At 35.5% G+C, this 15969-nt stretch overlaps 1 long non-coding RNA gene across 1 annotated transcript in view; it reads right to left on the reverse strand.

Annotated features, from left to right (window-relative positions):
• LOC129529455 (uncharacterized) overlaps nucleotides 1-15969 on the reverse strand; it is a 64053-nt gene that overhangs the window by 39612 nt on the left and 8472 nt on the right. The window contains exon 2 of the long non-coding RNA XR_008674960.2: nucleotides 8863-9018. This is a non-coding gene — a long non-coding RNA (uncharacterized lncRNA). The remainder of the gene's footprint in view (nucleotides 1-8862; nucleotides 9019-15969) is intronic.

The following is a 15969-nucleotide window of genomic DNA, read 5'->3' on the forward strand; positions in this document are numbered from 1 at the left end:
GGACTAAGGAATCCAGGTGAAAGAGTAGAGCACCTGGGTATAGCACAGAAATAGAAAAAGTCACATGGAAGAGGATAGGGATGACAGTTTCACAAGACCCACATCACCCCTCTTCTAAGCCCAGTCAGCACAGCATGGGGAGAGATAACCTTTAGATTGTGGGGAGGAGACTAAAATGAGCACCTGATTCACTGTGGATCTCAGGACTAGGCTGACTCCAGTTAATCCCAGTGTGAAGTTTTCCCCACTAGCACCCAGCCAGTCCTATAGTTGCGAGCTGTAGGCCCACTCCTGATGTCCCAGACTCCAAGCCTGCTCCATCACCAGGCCAACTCCTGTGTTCTCAGGCTCAGGCCTGACTCTGTGATTCTAGGCTTTAGACCTGCCTTAGCATCAGGCCAGACCAGCCCAGGTTCCAGACCAGCCCCCAAGTCCCCAGTTTCCAGCTTGACCCTCACAGCCCTGGACTCAGGTCTGCCCCTGGAGACTCAGACTCCAGGCCTGCCCTAGTTCCAGGTTAGCCCTCATAGTCCCAGGTTTCAGGATAGCCTTATAAATCCAGGATCTATAAAACTCTGTGTTCTCAAGCTCCAGCCTGCCGTTTGCAGCTTCAGGCTCAACAAACATCCTAGTGCCAGGTTAACTCTTGCGGACACAGACTTCAGGATGATCCTTGCATACATAGTGTCAGGCCTCTTCCTACTACCCTGTGGATCCAGACTTCAGGCCTGTCTGTGGGGATTGAGGTGACTGGCTCGACAAGTGGACCTGGTACAAAGCAAGCTACCATGGCCTCAGGATCCAGGCCTACTTGGCTACCATGGCCTCAGGATCCAGACCCTGGTCCTAGGGCCACCCTTGTGGAACTAGGTACAGGCCCACCTTCCAACTGACCCAAGCACCAAGTCAGCTCATCCAAAGAGTCCAGCAGCAAGCCAGCCCAAGGAACCTGCCAGGCAGCCTGCCCAGAACCTATAGATTGTCTGATTGGTTGAAGGGCTTTTCCTGCCAAAAGTAGTCTGTAAAGACTGGCATAGTTGTTCATTTCTTCAAATGCGCAGATGTCAATGCAAGGACACAAACATCATTAATAACCAGGGAAACATAACACTACCAAAGGAACACAGTACATACTGATAACTGGTTGTAAAGAAATAAAGATCTACAAAATGCTTGATATAGAACTCAAAGTAATTATTTTAAAGAAGTTTAGTGAACTACAAATGAATACAGATAGATATCAAATGAAATCAGGAAAATAATATGTGAACAAAATGAGAAATTAGACAAAGAGATAAACTTCCTAAGTACCAAGCAGAAATTCTGGAGGCAAAGAACACAATGATTGAACTGAATTCAACAGATAGCTTCAACAGAAGACTCAATCAAGCAGTGGAAAGAATCAGTGAGCCTGAGGACAGGTCATTTGAAAATACTCATTCAGAGAAATGACAACAACAAAATGAATGAAAGAGTGAAGAAAGCCTATAGAACTTGTGGGACACCAGCAAATGAACCAATATATGCATTACAGGAGTTTCAGAAGAAGCAGAGAAAGAGAAATAGGGAAAAGCAAATTTCAATAAATAAGAACAGAAAACTAAAGACTCCATTGAAAAACTATTAGAATAAATGAATTTAGTAAAGCTGTAGGATAGAAAATCAACACACAGAATTTAATAGCATCTATACACTAATATATTAGTCTGTTTTCATGCTGCTGATAAAGACATAACCAAGAATGGACAATTTATAAAAGAAAGAGGTTTAATGGACTCACAGTTCCACATGGCTGGGGAGGTCTCACAATCATGGTGGAAGGTGAAAAGCATGTCTCACATGGCAGCAGACAAGAGAAGAGAATGAGAGCCAAACGAAATGGGTTTCCCCTTATAAATCATCAGATCTCATGAGACTTATTGACCACCACAAGAACAATATTGGGGAAAACAGAACCATGGGACTGGTTCTCCCACTGGGTCCCACCCAACATGAGGGAATTATGGGAACTACAATTCGAGATGAGATTTGGATGGGGACAGAGCCAAACCATATCATTCTGCTCCTGGCCATGCCCCAATCTTATGTCCTCACATTTCAAAACCAATTATGCCTTACCAACAGTCCCTCAAAGTCTTAACTCATTTCAGCATTAACTCAAAAGTCCACAGTCCAAAATATCATACAAGACAAGGCAAGTCCTTTCTACCTACGAGCCTGTAAAATCAAAAGCAAGTTAGTCACTTCCTAGATACAATGGGGATACAGGCATTGGGTAAATACAGCTCTTCCCAATGGAAGGAACTGGCCAATACAAAGGGGTACATGTCCCAGGCAAGTCCAAAATCTAGCAGGGCAGTCAAATCTTAAAGCTCCAAAATGATCTGATTGGATTCCATGTCTCACATCCGGGTCATGCTGATGCAAGAGGTGGGTTCCCATGGTGTTGGGCAGCTCTGTCCCTGTGGCTTTGTGGGGTACAGCCTTCCTCCCAGCTGCTTTCATGGGCTGGCATTGAGTGTCTGTGGCTTTTCCAGGCACACAGTGCAAGCTGTCTGTGGACCTACCATTCTGGGGTCTGAAGGACAATGGCCCTCTTCTCAGAGTGCCACTGGGCAGCACCCCAGTGGGGACTTTGTGTGTGGGCACCCATCCCACATTTTCCTTCAGCAGTGCCTTAGCAGAGGTTCTCCATGAGAGCCACACCCCTGCAGCAAACTACTGCCTGGACATCCAGGTATTTCCATACATCCTCTGAAATCTAGATGGAGTTTCCCAAACCTCAATTCTTGACTTCTGTGCCCCCGCAGGCTCAACACCACATGGAAGCTGCCAAGACTTGGGGCTTGCACCACGGCCTGAGCTTTACCTTGCCCTTTTTATTCACACCTGGAGCAGCTGGGATGCAGGGCACCAAGTTCCTAGACTGTACACATCAGAGGAACCCTGGTTCTGGCCAGTTCCTCCTAGGCCTCCAGACCTGTGATGGGAGGGGCTGTTGCAAAGGTCTCTGACATGCCCTGGAGACATTTTCCTCACCGTCTTGGTGATTAACATTCTGTTCCTCATTACTTATGCAAATTTCTGCAGCTGGCTTGAATTTCTCCTCAGAAAATGGGATTTTCTTTTCTATCACCCTGTCAGGCTGCAAATTTTCCAAACTTTTATGCTTTGTTTCCCTTTTAAAACTGAAACCATTTAACAGCACCTGAGTCATACCTTGAATGCTTTGCTGCTTAGAAATTTCTTCTGCCAGATACCCTAAAGCATCTCTCTGAAGTTCAAAGTTCCACAAATCTCTAGGGCAGGGGCAAAATGCTGCCAGTCTCTTTGCTAAAACATAACAAGAATCACCTTTACTCTAGTTCCCAAAAAGTTCCTCATTTCCATCTGAGACAACCTCAGCCTGGATTTCATTGTCTATATCATTATCAGCATTTTGGTCAAAGCCATTCAACAAGTCTCTAGGGAGTTCCAAACTTTCCCACATTTTCCTGTCTTCTTCTGAACCCTCTGAACTGTTCCAGCCTTTGCCTGTTACCAAGTTCCAAAGCTGCTTCCACATTTTCAGGTATATTTTCAGCAGCAACCCATTCTACTGGCACCAACTTACCGTATTGGTTGTATTAGTCTGTTTTCATCCTGCTGATAAAGACATACCTGAGACTGGGCAATTTACAAAAGAAGGAGGTTTAATGGACTCACAGTTCCATGTATCTGGGGAGGCCTCACAATCATGGCGAAAGGTTAAAGGCACGTCTCACATGGCAGCAGACAAAAGAATAGAATGAGAGCCAAGTGAAAGGGGCTTCCCCTTATAAAACCATCAGGTCTCGTGAGACTTATTCACTGCCACAGGAACAGTGTGGGGGAAATTGGCCACATGATTCAATTATCTTAAAATAATTGGGATCCACTGGGTTCCTCCCACAACATGAGGGAATTATGGGAGCTATAATTCAAGATGAGATTTGGCTGGGGACACAGACAAACCATATCAACTAACAATAAACTATGTGAAAATAAAACCAAGAAAAAAATTCCACCTACAATAGCCAGAAAGAATATTTCAGAGTAAGTTTAACCAAGAAGGTAAAAGATGTGTACATTGAAAACTATAAAACATATATGAGAGAAATTGAAGAGGACACAAATAAATGGAAAGATATCTGTGTTCATGGATTGTAAGTATTAATATTGTTCAAATGTTCATATTACCCAGAGCAATGTATAGAGATTCAATGCAATCCATATCAAAATTCCAATTTCATTTTTTCACAAAAATAGAAAAAGCAATGCTAAAATTAATATAGAACCACAAAAGACCCTGAGTAGCCAAAGCAATCTTGAGCAAAAGGAACAAAGCAAGATGTATCATAATGCTTACAGTATTTGTTCTGTACTGTAGTATAGTATAACATTGTATTGCAATTTCAAATTATACTACAAAACTAAAGTAATCAAAACAGCATGGTACTGACATAAAAATGGGCATATAGACAATGAAACAGAATAGAGCAGCTCAGAAATGAATTCATGCATTTATGGCCAATTGATCTTTGACAGAGATGTCAAGAGTATACAATGGAGAAAAGATGGTCTCTTTAATAAACAATGGGAAAATTTGTTTTCTACCCACAGAAGAATGAATTTGGACCCTTATCTCACACCATAAACAAAAAATCCACTCAAAATGAATTAAAATCTTAAACACAAAAACTGAAACTCTGTAACTACTAGGAAAAAAATTGAGGGGAAAACTACATAACATTGGTCTGGGCAATGATGTTTTGAATATGATCCTAAAAGCAAAAATAGATAAATCTGATCATTTCAAACTAAAAACCTCTGTGCAGCAAAGGAAATAATCAACAGAATGAAGAGAAAATCTACAGAAAAGGAAAAATATTTGTAAGCCATACATCTTATAAGGGGATAATATTTAAAATACATAAGCAACTAAACAACTCAATAGTGAAAAAACAAATAACCTGATTAAAAAGTGGATGAAGGATCTGAGTAGACATTTCTCAAAAGAATACATACCAATGGCCAATAGGTGTATGATATGATTTGGATTCGTGTCCTCACCCAAAGTTCATCTCATGTTCAATTGTAATCCCCAGTGTTGGAGGTGGGGCCTGGTGGGAGGACTGTATTGTGGGGGTGGTTTTTCATGAATGTTTTAGCACCATTCTCTTGGTGCTGTTCTCGTGACAGTGAGTGAGTTACTGTGAGATCTGGTTGTTTAAAAGTGTGTAGCACCTCCCTGCTTTGTGCTTTTTCTGAGGCCTCCCCAGAGGCTGATGCCGCCTTGCTTCCTGCACAGCCTGCAGAACTGTAAGCCAATCAAACCTCTTTTCTTTATAAATTACCCAGTCTCAGGTATTTCTTTATGGCTGTGCAAGAACAGACTAATACAGTATATGAAAACATGCTCAATATAACTAATCATCAGGGAAATGCAAATTAAAACCATAATAAGATACCACCTCACACAGGTTAGAATGGCTATTAATCAAAAGACAAAAGATGGTAAGTGTTGGTGAAGATGTGTAGAAAAGAAAACCCTTGCACACTATTAGTGGGAAGGTAAATTAGTACAGCCATTATCAAAAACAGCGTGGAGGTGCCTCAAAAAATTATACACAACAAAACTATCATATAATTCAGCAATCCCACTTTTGAGTATATATCCAAAGGAAATAAAATCAGTGTGTTGAAGAGACGTCTCCACTACTGTGTTCACTGCATCATTATTCACAATAGCCAAGATATGGAATCAACTTAAGTGTCCATAGATGGATGAATGAATGAAGAAACTGGCATATATGTATATAAATATATACATATATACATATGCATGTATATACACACATATATACATATGTACACACACACATATATATTCTACCACATGAAAAAATATTCACACAAGAAGTATATCTTGTAACTGCAACAACCTGGATGAACCCGGAGTATATTATGGTAAGTTAAATAAGCCAGGTATATAAAGGCAAATACTGCATGATCTCACTTAAATCTGAAACCTAAAACAGTTGAACTGAAAGAAGCAGAGTGTAGAATGATAGTTGCCAGGGGCTGGGGAGTAGGGAAAACGGGGGATGCTGGTCAAAAGGTACAAGGTTTCAGATAGATAGGATGAATAAGTTCTTGAGAATGATTGTACATCATGGTGACTATAATGATACTGTACTCTACACTTAAAATTTGCTAAGAAAGTAGAAATATTCTCACCACAAAATAAAAAAGATAATTATGTGAAGTGACGGATATGTTAATTAGCTTGATTGTGGTAATCATCTCACAATGTTATACATATATCTGAACATTTTGTTGTATGTCATTAGTACATAAAATTTTTATTTGTCAATATACATCAATGCAGCTGGAAAAAATGCACATTGCAAACTCCAGGGGAATTACTATGTTTTTAAAGTGATAATTGATGTGCTAAGAGAGAAGATAAAATAGAATTATATAAAATTGTTAATTAAAACCGGTAAAGGCATTAAAAGATGATAAACAGAGACAAAGAATAAATGCAACCATTAGAAAACAATTACAAATAAGTTAAACATTAATCAACTCTACCAATCATCACTTTAAATGTAAGTGGTCAAAATGCATTAATTAAAGATGCAGATTGTCTGAGTGGATGAAAAAATAATCCAACTTATTTTGTCTGTAACTATATGTTGTCTACAAGAAATCCACTTTAATTATCAAGACACAGCTTCAATGTAAAGGGATGGAGAAAGATAAACCATGGTAACAATAATCAAATAAAAATTGGAGTATGTATATTAATTTCAGACAAGCAGACTTCAAAACAAAGGTAATTATTAGGAATAAAGTGTGGTATTACATAATGATAAAGTGATCAATTCTCTGAGAGACAAAACAATCCTAAATAGGAAGACACCTAACAACAGAATGTCAAAATATGTGAGACAAAAATTAATCACACTGATAGGAGAAATAGCCAAATTAATTGTTATTGCTGGAGACCTTAACACTACTCTATAAGTAATTGATAGGTCAAGCATGCAGAAAATCAGTAAGGGTGGCTTTGACCTGAAGAGTACTATTGATCAATTTGATCTGATTGGTATTTATAGACAACTCTTTCCAACAACAATAGATTATACATTTTTCTCAAGCTCACATGAAACATTCACTAAGATAGACAACATTCTGTATCCTAAAACACACTTTCCCAAATTTAAAAGAATCGAAATCGTACAACTTACTTTCTCAGACCACAATGGAATTAAACTAGAAATGAAAATAGCAATGCTAGTTAATGGTAAGAATGAAGCACAACAGTAACTCTCATTCATTGTTGGTAGGAATGGAAAATGATATAGCCACTTCAAAGACAATTTGGCTGTTTTTTAAAAAACAACATATTCTAACCACATAATCCAGCAATCACACTCCAAGGTATTTACTTAATTAATTAAAACAATTATGTTTACATAAAAGTTTATAAAAACTTTATTTACAATCTCCCCACACTGAAAGCAACCAAGATATCTTTCAATAAGTGAATGGATAAACAAACTGTGATTCATGAATACAATAAAATATTACTTATAAATAAAAAGAAGTGAGCTATCAAGTCACAAATGACATATATAAATTTTTTAACTTTTAACTTTATGTACATGTGCAGGTTTGTTACATAGGTAAATTTATGTGACAGCGGTTTGTCATATAGATTATTTCATCACCGAGGTACTAAACCTCATACCCGTTAGTTATTTTTCCTGATCTTCTCCTTCCCAACCTCTACCCTCCCATAGGCCCCAGTGTGTGTTGTTCCTCTCTATGTGTTCATGTGTCCTCATCATTTATCTCTCACTTATAAGTGAGAACATGTGGTATCTGGTTTTTTGTTCCTGTGTTAGCTTGCTAAGGATAATAGCCTCCAGCTCCAACCATGTCCCTGCAAAGACATCATCTCGTTCTTTTTTGACATATATGAATCTTAAATGCATACTGTAAGTGAAAGAAGCCAGTATGAAAAGGCAACTTATTGTATGACTCCAATTAAGTCACATTCTGAAAAGAGCAAAACTATAGAGACAGCAAAAAAAATTAGTGGTTGCAAGTGATTACTTGGTGGGAGAGAAGGGAAGGATGAATAATTAAAGCACACAGGATTTTACAGTGGTGCAAATGCTTAGTGTGATGTATCCACCATTACAGCATAGTATTCTATACTGTATTATCCAGTATTCTATGCAGTATTATACTATATTATAATTTTACTGTACAATATTATACTATGCAGTATTATATCTGGTGTAGAATACTACACTGTAATGGTGGATACTGTCACACAATGCATTTGTCAAAATCCAAAGTACTTTACAGCACAAAGAGTGAACCCTGATGCTGCAAATATGAAAATGAATTTAGGAGGTTTGGGGAACCCAGGATAGAATGCAGAATGTGATAACCACTTAATTGTATTCTAAACATATGAAACAACCTTACTGAAGGGGGTGGAGGAAACGGTGCCTACCTAAGTAGCTTTGGAAATGAGAAAAGTCAGTAAGGCCGAAGGCACAAGAAACTAAGGTACAGGTTAATAATTCTGATGCCACTGTTCACATATACTGAAAGTAAGCAACTAACCAAGTGGATGGTGTATGATGTGAGCCAGGTTACTTGACACCGTAATGGGAGTCTAAAGATAAGCAAGGGTGGGAGGCCGCAGTGATGTGTGTTGCCAGAGTGGAGAACATCAGAATGAACTCACGTGTAGCTTAATACGGATACAGATAGTTACATACACAATATATATAAATCTATATATATGCGTATACATACCTTAGCTTATACACATGTAGTTCCTTGATCTGGTCAGTTGACAGGGCCAAGAATCAATGACACTCCAGTATCAACAAGCACATCAAGCTCTTGATCGTGGTTTCTAACATTCTCCAATAAAAGGAGAAAATGTCATTATGAAGAAATGATTCCAGACTACAACAAAAAATATATAAGATAATCCTGGAGCATCTTATAGTGCTAGAAAATAAGGATTTTTTTTTAAAGCCCCACAAACCCATAATTATGGGAGTATATTAAAGTGAGACAGGACCAACTGAAAGAGCTCTCAATGACCACAGCTGGAACAATTTGAGCAACAAAATAAAGTTGTATTGGTTTATAACCTAGACTATAAAATAAATATTAATGGACCCACACAGATATGAATAAATAAATAAATTAGTGGATAGAAGCAAATCTCTGACTTCGAAGAATTCCAAATTATTTATGTAGCTACTGTCTCTCAAGGAGGTGGAGCATAACTCCCCACTCATTAGGTGCACAGTGACTGAATTTTCTTCATTCCATTATGAAAAGGAGGAAAAAAGATTAAACTTTAAAACGGAAAAAACTGTCAAGCACTACCTCAGCCAGGTGGTGAACATCAAGAGTGGTAAATCGGCCGGGCGCGGTGGCTCACGCCTGTAACCCCAGCCCTTTGGAAGGCTGAGACAGGCGGCTCACGAGGTCAGAAGATCAAGACTATCCTGGCTAACACGGTGAAACCCCGTCTCTACTAAAAAAATACAAAAAAAATGGCCAGGCTTGGTGGCGGGCGCCTGTAGTCCCAGCTACTCCGGAGGCTGAGGCAGGAGAATGGCGGGAACCCGGGAAGCGGAGCTTGCAGTGAGCGGAGATCGCGCCACCGCACTCCAGCCTGGGAGACAGAGAGAGACTCCGTCTCAAAAAAAAAGAGTGGTAAATTATGTTGATAGCGCATAACCACGATACGGTGTGATGAGGATGGCATTTTATCTCTGGGTCATCCTCCAAAGAATCTGTAACTCCAGTGTAATTAGAAAAACATCAAAGAAGTCCAATGGAGTAACATGTGTAAAATACCAAAAAACAAGGTAAATCTAAGAAACTGTCACAGCTAACAGAAGCCTAAAGAGGTAGATGGTTGAATGCAAAGTAGCATCCTGGATGGGATCCTGAAACAGAACCAGGACATTTGGTAAAATCTAAGGCTATATGAATAAAGTATGGACTTCAGTTAATAGTAATGTATCAGTATTGGTTCATTAATTGTAACAAATGTACAATCTGTTCACTAACGTAAGGTGCTAATTTAACAATGGGGGAAACTTGCTTTGTGGGTATATGGGCTCTCTATCTTCCAATTTTTCTATAAATATAAAACAAAACTAAATTAACTAAAATAAATAATAAACCAAATAAAAATAAACTAAAAATCCCATAAGGATAAATTTTAAAATAAACTTAAAAACCTTAATGATTAAAATGAAGTTTAAAAGTATTTTACCCTATGGAGAGCTCAATGTTTAATCCAAGGAAAAAAATTTTATTGTGCACTTTCAAGCAGCAGTAGGCAATTTCATGTTTGTATGGTGACGATCATGTCATGTCATAGTCCTCAGCATGTCATTAACAAGCAGAAAGCAATCTATGAGGTATCTTTAAAAATAAGTCCCAAATTATGGAGTCTTTAGATATCTTCTGCTGACATTACAGGTGCCATAATTCAGCAAGATACTCTGGGTAATGCCTTTTGCAATGCCAGAGCGTAACAGTTGGAGTGTATCTCTTTGCCAGTTAGCATTCTAGGGTTGCAATAATAGGATGAAAAAAATAAACGTGCTAAAATTGATACCCACAATAACAGGATTAAATATCAACATTTATTTTTTCAAATACATTTCACATATATTAGAAAAATTGTAAATATTTTATATTAAAAATATTTTTGTATTATATACTAGAAGGAAAACCAAAAAATATAAAAGTTGATATAAAATTTTGGAATCATTTTCTTCTGTGGGGTTAGAAATTGTAGTTTGCGTGTTGCCCATATTGAGCTGGCTCCAATGTCTAAGAACTACACTGTCGCTAATTGTTGTAAATCACGTTTGCACAATTTAAGTAAAACATCTTTTAAAGGTAGAAAAATCAATTTATTGCCCTGCAAAGGGCAATAAATGACTTCTGCATTGAGGATAAAGTACTGAAATTGCTTGTGCTACTCTGGTGACTCAAATTAAACTGTTGGTCTTTGCTACACTGGCAGGTGTTACCCTGAGCTACTGCCATGTATTTATTTAAAAATCTACTAAAATAAAGCAACAGCTACTCTTATGTCCTAAACATTTGCTTTTGAAAAATAGGGGTGGGGGGAGGGGGTAGGTATAGCATTAGGAGATATACCTAATGTTAAATGACGAGTTAATGGGTGCAGCACACCAACATGGCACATGTATACATATGTAACTAACCTGCACGTTGTGCACATGTACCCTAAAACTTAAAGTATAATAAAAATAATAATAATAATAATAAAAAGAAAAAAATACATAAAAATACTTTAAGTCAAAAAAAAAAAAGAAAAATAAAGACCTGTGGAATTTAATGACTCCTAATGTGCTATATGTTTTTTGCTTACAAATTCTACTAAGTGGAGTTCTACAATTCCACTTAGAATTGTACAATATCCATATGGAGCAGGGTTGTTCTGTCTCTATCCTTTCACCATGTGGACAGGGGCACCATGCTTTTAGGAAGCCAACAGTGATAGAGCCAAATGGATATGTCTGATTCACAGCATCCAAGGACAGAAAACTATTTTTAACAGGTAGAACTGTACCCCTGTAGGGTTGATTTATTCTCTCTTAATAAAAAAAGATTTATAATTGGGATAAAATCAACTGAACATATTTAATAAGTTTTGACATATGTAGAAACCTATGGAACTATTACCACAATAACATAATGAACATGTTCTTCATCTGTAAGAGTTTTCTTATGCCCTTTGTAATCCCTTCCACCTGCCACCCTCCCATCCTCCCTCAGACAACCACTGATCTATCAGTATAGATTAGTTTACATTTTCCATAGTTTTAAAGAAATGGAATCATATAGTATGTATTTTCTTAGTAAGGTTCCTTTCATTCAGCCTAATTATAGAGTAATATTCCATTGTATGGATATATACTCCATGATTTGTTTGTCCATTCATCGGTTGATGGGTATTCGGGTGTTTATTCAAGTACAACTTTCTATAAGGACATAGGCTTTCCTTCTTCTTGGGTAACTGCCTAGGAGTGGAATAGCTGGTCCATATGGTCGTCGTATGTTTAATTTTTTTCTTTTTAGAAATGGACAAACTGTTTTTCAAAGTAGTGATATTATGTAAAATTCCTACCATCCGTGTATAGAAGTTTGTTTCTCCAACCTTATTAACACTGTTTATAATCCGTCCTATTAATTTTAGTCATTCCAAAAGGTATATAACGGCATATCTTTGTGGTTTAATTTGCATTTCTCTAATGACTAATAATTTCTCTCATTATATATATAATATATATAATTCATTTTATATATAATATATATAATTCATTTTATATATAATATATATAATTCATTTTATATATAATATATATAATTCATTTGATATATAATATATATAATTCATTTGATATATAATATATATAATTCATTTGATATATAATATATATAATTCATTTGATATATAATATATATAATTCATTTGATATATAATATATATAATTCATTTGATATATAATATATATAATTCATTATATATAATATATATAATTCATTATATATAATATATATAATTCATTATATATAATATATATAATTCATTATATATAATATATATAATTCATTTTATATATATAATATATATAATTCATTTTATATATATAATATATATAATTCATTTTATATAATATATATAATTCATTTTATATAATATATATAATTCATTTTATATATAATATATATAATTTATATATAATATATAATATATATATTATATATATTATATATTATATATAAATTATATATAATATATAAAATATATATTATATAAAAATTATATATAATATATAAAATATATATATTATATAAATATATATAATGCTATATATATTTTTATGTGCCTACTTAAAATTATTTGTCTTCATGCACTCTTTGGACAAGTGTCTGTTTAAATCTTTTGCTCAGTTGTTTATTGGGTTGATTTCTTACTTTTGAGTTTTGAGATTTCTTTGTATGTGCTGGGTGCAAGCCTATTATCAGACATATACTTGCAAATATTTTGTTCCAGTAGAAAATTATCTTTTCATCCAATTAGCAATGTCTTTAAGAACAGAGGTTTTAAATTTAGATAAAGTCTAATTTATCAATTTTTAATTTTTTTATTTGCCTAACCCAAGGTCACAAAGGCTTTCTCGTATGTTTTCTTATACAAGTTTTACAGTTTTAGGTTTTATATTTATGTCTATGATCCATTTGGGATTAATTTTTATATAAATTAGATTGTGTATGCATTGGTATTTATTTATTTATGTTGGCATATGGATAACAGGTTTTTACAACAGCATTTTTTAAAGCTATTCTTTCCCCACTGAATTTTTTTTGCACCTTTGTCAAAAATAAGCAGTCCATATATGTGTGGGTCTGTTTGTGGCCTGTATTCTTTCCCATTTTATCTATTTGTCTCTCATGACACTGATACCACATTGATACTGTTTAGCTGTGTCCTCACCCAAAGCTCATCTTGAATTGTACTCCCATAATTCCCACATGTTGTGGGAGGGACCCAGTGGGCGATAATTGAATCATGGGGGTGGTTTCCCCCATATTGTTCTCATGGTAGTGAAAAAGTCTCACGAGATCTGATGGTTTTTTCAGGGGTTTCTGCTTTTTTGCGTCTTCCTCATTCTCTCTTTGCCTGTTGCCATCCATGGAAGATGGGACTTTCTCCTCCTTGCCTTCTGCTATGACTATGAGGCTTCCCCAGCCATGTGGAACTGTAAGTCCAGTTAAAGCTCTTTCTTTTGTAAATTGCTGAGTCTCAGGTATGTCTTTATCAGCAGTGTGAAAACAGACTAATATACACATTGTCTTAATTACTGCAATTTTTATTCATTTACTTATTCATTAGAGATGGGGTCTCTTTCTGTCACCCAGTCTGGGGTGCAATGGTACAATCATAGCTCCCTACAGCCTCAAATTCTGAGCTCAGGCAATCCTCCTGCCTCAGCCTCCCAAGTAACTAGGACTACAGGCATGTGCCACCATGCTCAGCTAAGATTTTAAACTTATAATAATAAAGTCTTGAAATAAATTATATAATAAAGTCTTGAAAGAGCTCTCAATGACCAAAGCTGGAACAATTTGAGCAACAAAATAAAGTTGTATTGGTTTATAACCCAGACTATAAAATAAATATTAATGGACCCACACAGATATGAATAAATAAATAAATTAGTGGATAGAAGAAGCAAATCTCTGACTCCGAAGAATTCCAAATTATTTATGTAGCTACTGTCTCTCAAGGAGGTGGAGCATAATAAATAAGTGGAGCATATAATAAAGTCTTGAAATCAGATAGTTCTGGCTTGTCAACTTTGTTCTTTTTCAAAGTTGTTTTGGCTGTTCTGGGCTATTTGTATTTCTATATGAACTCAGAATCAGTTTGTCATGTTTTACAAAACATTCTCCTCTGACTCAAACAGAATGCTTAGAAATACAATTAATATTTTACTTTAATCTTACATCCTGCAAACTTGCCAAATTCACTTACTAGTTCTAGTAGCTTATGTGTAGATTTCATCACATTTTCCAAGGTGATCATGTCATCTATGAACAAAACATATTTCATTTTCTTTTCCTAGGTTACTTTCCACTGCTTTTATTTCTTTTTCTCGCATTATTCCACAGGCTACAACTCTCTAATTCAATGCTGAATGGAAGAGTAGACACCCTTATTTTCTCCGTTGTTTTAGGGGAAAAGATAGCATTACATCTTTCATCATAAAGTATGAAGTTAACTGTAGATTTTTACCTTTTGTACAGTTGATGAAGTCTTCCATCCTTAGTTTTTTGAGAATATTTACCAGGCATGAATGCTGGATTATGTCAAATGTTTTTCCTGTGTCTATGGAATGATCAGGCTTTACTTTTTAAATTTGTTAACATGGAGAATTACATTGATTGATTGTTGAATGTTAAGCCAAACTTGCCTTCCTGGCATAAAGCCTATAATTACTTTTTATATACTTTAGAATTTGATTCACTAATGTTTTTTTCATAAGAAATACTAGTTTATAGTTTTTTCCCCAATGTCTTTGTCTGAGTTTGGTATCTGGATAATGCTATCCTCATAAAGTGAATTAGGAAGTACTCTCTCTTCTTCAAGTTTTTCAATCTGACAATCTCTGCCTTTTGATCTGAGTGTTAAGAACATTTAAATTTAATATGATGATTGACATCATTAGAGTTAAGTCTATCATCCTGTTATTTCATTTCTATTTGTTCCATTTGTTCTTTATTCACTATTTCAGCCTCGTTTTAGAGTAATTGAATATTTCATTCTATTTTATCTCTTCTGTTGGCTTATTAACCATAAGTTTTTGCTATTTTAGTTGATGCTTTAGGATTTATATTATATATCTCTCATTGATTATAGTGTACCTTCAAGTGAGATTATATTACTTCATGTAGAATAATTTTTCAATAGTGTAGTTACATTTCCCCTATGCTACTGCTGTTATATATTTCATTAATGTGTGTTATAAACTCTCAATAAAATATTATTATTTTTGTTGACATAGCCAATTACCTTTTAAAGAAATTTAAATATTAAAACTTTTTATATTTACCCATGTAGTTACTATTCTAACTGATGTTATTTTTCTTCTTCCTAGAGTACTTTATTTAAAATATATTTGGTGTAAATCTACTGGTGAATTCTTTCAGCTTTTGTATAGCCAAAAATCAATGTTTATTTTACCTTTGTTTTTGAAATGTATTTTTTCTTTTTTTTTATTATTATACTTTAAGTTTTAGGGTACATGTGCACAACATGCAGGTTAGTTACGTATGTATATATGTGCC

This window comes from Gorilla gorilla, chromosome 1 (genome assembly GCF_029281585.2).
Source record: "Gorilla gorilla gorilla isolate KB3781 chromosome 1, NHGRI_mGorGor1-v2.1_pri, whole genome shotgun sequence".
Classification (NCBI taxonomy): domain Eukaryota; kingdom Metazoa; phylum Chordata; class Mammalia; order Primates; family Hominidae; genus Gorilla; species Gorilla gorilla.